The 6896-nt window shown below is 36.7% G+C and overlaps 1 pseudogene; it reads right to left on the bottom strand.

The window, feature by feature from the left end:
* Nucleotides 1-5751: 5751 nt before the first annotated feature.
* LOC149239531 (SKA complex subunit 1 homolog pseudogene) lies at nucleotides 5752-6468 on the bottom strand (annotated as a pseudogene).
* Between the last annotated feature and the right edge of the window lie 428 nt (nucleotides 6469-6896).

The following is a 6896-nucleotide window of genomic DNA, read 5'->3' as shown; positions in this document are numbered from 1 at the left end:
GCATAGCCTTCTACACCATCGGAGGTCACTGAACAGCGGAGAGGCATCATGAAATCTGAATGGGAAACAATAGAACATGCTATGCAGGAGTGCTCCGACGTGTTGGATCAATCACTTATTACACTCATGTCACTACAGGAGGATCCAACCTTACAATGGTTGGAAACAAAGGCAAGGGAGCTACAACAAGCCTATGATAATGTCAGGGGGACCACACAGACAGTTGCTATTATGCAGCGCTTGGAAAAAATGAGGGAGGCTCAGGCTCTTAAGATACAGGCTGACATCGCTCGGAAAAAATAAACAGTGATTAAAAAATGTATCCAACCTTGGCTTGATGAGGCATTCATGATTTCCACCACCATCAAGCGAAAGGTGGCCCACATGCAGGAAGAATATACACCCTGACAGGCGACTGAAGTAGATACTGATGCATCAATGGCTTGTGTAGAACAAGTATAGCATATGGCAGAAGAGTTTGTTGCAAGTGTAAGTGAAGCGCAGAAGTTGCTGCATGACCTTCGCATGAAGATTGCTGCACCAGCCGAGTGACTCAGGATGAGTCACGTTGATTGTATTAGGGGCCTGTTGGGTAGCAGAGGCCCTGCATAATGGTTTTGGGACTCAAAGTCCACAATTTTGGGAAAAAGTATGGTAAAGACTCCACGAAGTGCATGGAGCATGAATTGTAATGAGTCAAGTCAAAGGGTTGTCCGCCTGAGAATAATGTAAAATAATAGGAAGTGAGTTGGCCTGCTGTTGGGCCTCAAAATGGTCCCTATTTTCACTCCATTATTCACCAATATCTTCACATTTTACCTTCATGTCACCTCCATTCCACCTCCACATCATTCCATTTACCTCATTATTGGGTTATAACTATGCTTTTCCAAAGTTTATTAATTCTTAACATTTTTAAGTGAATTTATGGCTAAACTTTAGAAAATAATATGCTTATACTTATACCTAACAATTATAATGAGTTTGTTGACGTGTGTAGGTACAAAGGAAGCTTCCAGGGCATCTTTATGTGGCCTTGAATGATCAAATTCGAATTTGATAAGATGAGCCTCATGGAAAAGATCATGGAGAAAATCATGGACCTCATGGAGGAGATCATGGAGGATAGGGTTATGTGTCTAGATGGTTGAGAAATGTATGGAACTGAAAGAGAGATTAGTGGATCATCATTATGAGTTTGTTATCTCATCTCATTGTATAAATAGGAGTACCTCCCCCATTCCAAGGAGAGGACTCTTAGAGCATGTATCCAAACTTATGATGGAATAGAATAAAGCTTCATTTTACATATATTTCCATTATGTAGTTTTAGATTTAATTTTCCTTAATGTAGTATATGGAATAATTTGTCTTGTTCTTAAGAGAATTGAGCTCACTCTAAAAGGATGAGAGAAACATTTTATTTCATCTAAGATCTTATTTCATTTACTTGTTTAGATGTTTGAGGATTTGATTGTGATTGATGAATGAGTTTTAAATTAGAATCTAATCAGCATATGAGAGGACAACTAAGGGTCTAAGTTAGGCTCTCTCTCTCTATTTGATTTGTATGATAATTGAAATTCATTCTTTTGCTTTTATGTTTCAAGAATCATATGAGGAGATACCAAGAGTCTAAGTTAGGTTCTCTCTCCATTGATTTATATGGTAATTGAAATTCATTCTTTTGTGCTTTTATGTTTCAAGATATTTCATTTCTTATGCTTATGAATGAATCTTAGTTTAGTTTGGATTAGTACATGAGAGGACAATCGAGAGACTAAGTTAGTCTCTCTCTCTACTTGAATCTGAACAATAATTAAGTTCATTCTCTTGTCTTCATTTCAAGTTTTTAGTTTCATGTAATCAATGATTTCTCTATGATACTATAGGGAAGGACAACCAGGACCTCCTTAGTTAGGAGCCTCTTCCCTTGCATATTGTATTGAATCTTAAATAATTTAGCTAGACATAGAGTTAGTTGCCTACTCTTGCATATATTTTGCTGGCACCATCACAAGCTTACGAGTTTCCCTGGTTGATAATTTAATGCAGCAATTTAAGCCCAATAAATTGCCCAACATTTTGGCCCCAAACTGAAGGTATTGCATGTCCTCATGCAATCTATTACATTACTTTTTGGTACTTGAGCTTTGGCTTAAACTCTACATGATAGCATTTACATAAATTTTGCAAAGCGTTATTTTGATGAATTACAACTTGGTTGGTTCTTGTGTTTCAACCATATTTTTTTGTTGCATTCAATGTATGATCTTTGCATATTGATAATGTGATTTTTGTTGCAGAGTATTTTTGTAGGAATGCATCATGGTTGGTTCTTGTGTAACAACCATGATTGTATTGGCATCCAATTATCTTTTAAATACTTTTGTCAAAGCCATTTGTATGCTCATGTAATAGTGAATATATTTTGAAGGTAAGTGGGGTTTAGAATGTGATATATGAATGTGAATATGAATGTGACAAAGCATGTATGTAAATGTATCTTTCCCCTTAAACAGATGGTTTGGATAGTTATGTGAAATGGGGAAAGAAAGGGGAAAGGAAGTGAAGTTTTTCCAAAAATTATTATTCTAACTTTTCAAGGAATTTAATGGTTAAAAGTTAGAAAATATCATACCTTAACTTACCCTTCCAAAAATGGATGAGAGTTGTGCACATGTGGCTGCAAAAACTGTTGTTCGTAGTCTTCTTTACTTGGTTGGGAAAATGGTGGATGAATCATGCATGTCCAGCTGCCACAATTCTGCTCTGAAGCTTTTTCTTCAAGTTGTGGATGAAAGATGGAGCTGTATTGTCGTATCGGCTGCTGGATCCTCTGCTACTAGATGATGAATCTGAGGAGTCCGCTGAACATGGCTGAAAGTCGTATCTGCTGCTGGATCTTCTGCTGCTGGATGATGAATCTGATGAGTCTGCTAAATATGGCTGAAAATCTATAAGGCTTGGAAGGTATACAAAATATATAAGTGACATTTCCCTCCCAGCCTTATTGATTGACTTGTCCTCAAGTGATGACAAACTGATGAAAGGAAATTGGCTTCATCTGCTACAAAATATGGGTCTTCAAGTCTTCAACGCTCGATGGCACAAATCTTACTATGTGATTAAATGTGTCGATGTCGAACATAGCAAGAAGTTGTTGACTTAGTGGCCGTTAATGAATGCCCCTAGCCAACACAAGAGCTCCCACCATTGATTCCAATGGGAGTCAGGATGCCTAACACATCTTTGTAGGTACGAATAAATTTGTCGTGGTCGAGTCACCTACAAGATCCAATGAACAAGGGATATTAATGTACTCCCATTGTTCATTGGCAAGAGTACTTGCCATTAAGGCATGCAAGCCTCTAGGTGTTTTTTCAATGATACATAGACTCTAGGACTTTGACTCAAGCAGGGTTTTATTGGCGGAAATGAAGGGGAATGGTAATGACAAGGAAAATGGATGGATGTAAGGAAATGCATGGTGTATGAATAAGAACTCTTGCTGTGAAAAATGGATATGGAAGTGTCATGCTTTATGGATGTACGATTGGTGGAATTCAAAATCTTTTTCAGAAAGGGAGGTGGAAGGTAGTGGTTGTGGAGATGGATTTGTCTTCAGAATTTTTCATGAATTTAGTCTTTGGAAGACTAATTGTCGTCACAATGTAATCTCCTGAATGATCACTTTGTTATCCTGTAACCTGTAAAAAAACTTGGCAGAAAGAAAACATAAGTTTGTTCAAGAAGAATTGCACATTTCCTTCATGATTCTTATGCAAAAATTTCATACCAAATAAAACAGATTTAGGAAAAATCAAAGTGTTGAAAGTAACTCAATTCATGATATCAATTTCAATCCATTCCTAAACACAACCATGAAAAATAATACTCCCTGTTTGTGTCAGATAACTCATGTGCTTGGCAATTCTGTCCTGCATATTAGTGCATCATAAAGCATACAACAGAAAGATGTGATGCCAACTAAAAGCTATCAGAAATAATTATCGTCTTGAGAATCCTCCAATCGATTTTCGAAATGTGTTTCCAAGTATCCTATTTTTTTATTTTCAAATCTATGTGAATTTTTGTTTTTGTGTTTTTTTTTTGTAATTTTTTTTATTATAATTTTTTTAATTTTTATTTTTTTATTTTTATTTTTTTTAAACAACAAAGTTTAAAAATATTAATTTTTTATTTTATTTCTTATGTTGATTTTATTTAGATTTTTCTTTAAACAATAAATTAAAAACATAATTTTTTTTAATTTATTATTTAAGTTGAAATTTTTAAAATCAACAAACTTTTATTTATGAAAACCTAAAAAAATAAACTATCACTAAAATAAAGTTTTTTTTTTTTTAATAAAAATAAAATAGGAAAATCCTTTTTTTTTGTTTTTTTTTAATTAAAAATAAAAATAAAATAAAGATTATTTTGTGTTGTTTTGATTTTTTTTTTATTTGCCAAAATATTAAATAAATCAACACAAAATATTTTTTATTTTTAAATAAAAAAAAACAACACACAAAATATTTTTATTTATATATATAACAAATTAAAAACAATTGTTTTTAATTTATTATTTATGTTGATTTTCTTTATTTATTTAGATTTGTTTAAATAACAAATTAAAAAACATAAATTTGTTAATTCGTTATTTAAGTTGAGATTTTTTTAAATTTGAAAATCAACAATTTTTTTATTAAAACCTAATAAGGAAAACCTCTAAAAATAAAGTATAACTAAAAAAATAATGGGAATCTAAATAGGCATATATCGTATGCCTGGGTCTGCAAAAGTGATTGTCACATCTGGTTTCACCTGGGCAGATTGAAGAAGTGGAGGCATCATGACATTCATGGAAGGAAGGAAATCTAGTCCCAGCATTCATTAATATGGACGTCAGATAAGGCATAACTGCATCATAATACTTCTGAAAGTGCTCCTGTGAGGAATCGGCAACAGATGCTAAAGCTGTTAACGCACCCTCCTGCACCATCTGCCTTCCATTCTGAGGATATTGTTGCTGCAAATCCGGGCCTAAATCAGTTGACAGTTGCCCGATGGCATTGATGGCTGCCCATCGTACACGAATGACTTCAGAACCATAGAAACAACTTGTTCAAGCTTTGTTTAGCATCACCTTGGCACAGCCTTCCGCGATCTGGGCAAGAATAATGAGAGCAGCATGATATCTTTGCCAATCGAGATCAGCCAAATAGGTAGGAAGCGACTCCGAGGCGCACTCAACCTATGTATTTCCAATCTTTAAACGAATAGTGCGCTCGGCCTCTGTACATACAACCATTAAACGAACAGTGCACTAGAGTAACATTTTCCATGGCATGCAATATATCAGGCATACAAAGAAATAGTGCAAAACCATCAAGCATATCATTTGGCCCAGTTACCGATTGATGCAGGCAGGAGAAACTAACAAATAAAAATAAGCAACTTCGAATAATGGTGGGCATTAATTTCCACAACCGGCACCAAATCACCACCGGCCGCCATAGGTTCGCTCCAAGATGTGCTGGCAGTGACACATATTATAACTGATGTTTTCATTAACAAAATATCCCGAGATTTCCTCAGAAAAATATCTGCTGCATTAATGAAAACGAATCGCCAGATCTAGACTTATCCCTCAATCATCTCAGCTGATTCATCTTATCTCCCCAGCTCTTCAGCGCTATTTCGTGTGGTTCAGAAGTTTCATAGTCAGCAATAGCTTCAATTTCATCAGGAAAAGCAGCTGTAAACTCTCTTTTCATTCTCGCCGGTTTTTTCATTGGTGACCTTAGGAAGAGGAAGGAGGGCAGTCAATATTGATTTCCCTGTGTTATCAAGCTTTAACATGGGCCCTTTTAGATCTACCTCCAAGAAGAAATGTTTGCCCTTAACCGGCTCTGATGTTGAAATATCACGAAGCTCTAGTGCTTTTTCGAGCAGATCTTCTCCCAGCTTCTTTCTGGGTGCCGCTATTAGCTGTGCGTTAGTTTCTGCATGTTGTGCCATCTCATCAATAGCAGCATTCACTTTATCAAGAGTGAGACGCCCTCTCATGTAGCTTGAAAGCGAGTCAAGTTCGTTATCTGTCAGGTACCAACGAGGAGGTGGACCACGGCCTTTCCTTTCCTTTTGAGGTTTGGTCTCTTCTGTACTTCTAGCCACTGCATCATCATTGGGCGGTTTCAGTACCAGACTGGCGGAGCTTGTATCGAGAACGGAGGTGTTTCCTGGCAAATTAGGTGGAAGATTGGCCTGCATGTGTTGCAGTTTCTTTTGTTGATGCAATGATAGTTTGATCAGCTCCTGAGCTCTGGGCAAAGCTTCGGCCTCTTCCTTGAGATGCAGTTTGATCGCCTCGATTTGATGTTCCATGCCTGTCACCACCGAACCCACTGCCGCAAAATCGGCAATACTGCTACTTACGTTCACATTTCGAGTTATAATCATTTCAGCAAGTTGGGCTATCATTCATTGACAAATTGTTTCCCTTCTCTTATCTGTGCAGACTGCACATAATTTATCTTCGAAGGCAGCTGGTGATTGTACATAAGTTCGGCATTCTTCTTCTCCTTTTCCCCATCTCCTTCATGACAATCGGAAGACTGATCGGATTGGTACGAAATTGCCTGGCCGGAGTCGATATTAATAGACTTTGTCCCCAACAGCTCCTCGCGTCCATGATCTAGATTAAGCATCTGGCCTCCATAAACACCCTTTCGCTGTTTCAGCAAATACCTGACATGCCTCTGCAAGTCGTTATATTTGTGAGTCATCTACGTCAATATGGACTTGAGCTTTTGATTCTCTTCGATTGATCTCGCATTCTCGTGATCTCCCATGTCATCCATCTTTCTAACCGCCTCGATATCATTGCG

This window comes from Pinus tabuliformis, chromosome 8 (genome assembly GCF_031772625.1).
Source record: "Pinus tabuliformis cultivar Carrire ecotype Pingquan chromosome 8, CPIR1, whole genome shotgun sequence".
Taxonomy (NCBI): Eukaryota; Viridiplantae; Streptophyta; class Pinopsida; order Pinales; family Pinaceae; genus Pinus; species Pinus tabuliformis.
The sequence above is the reverse complement of the archived record's forward strand: the minus strand, read 5'-3'. Positions and strand labels throughout refer to the sequence as shown.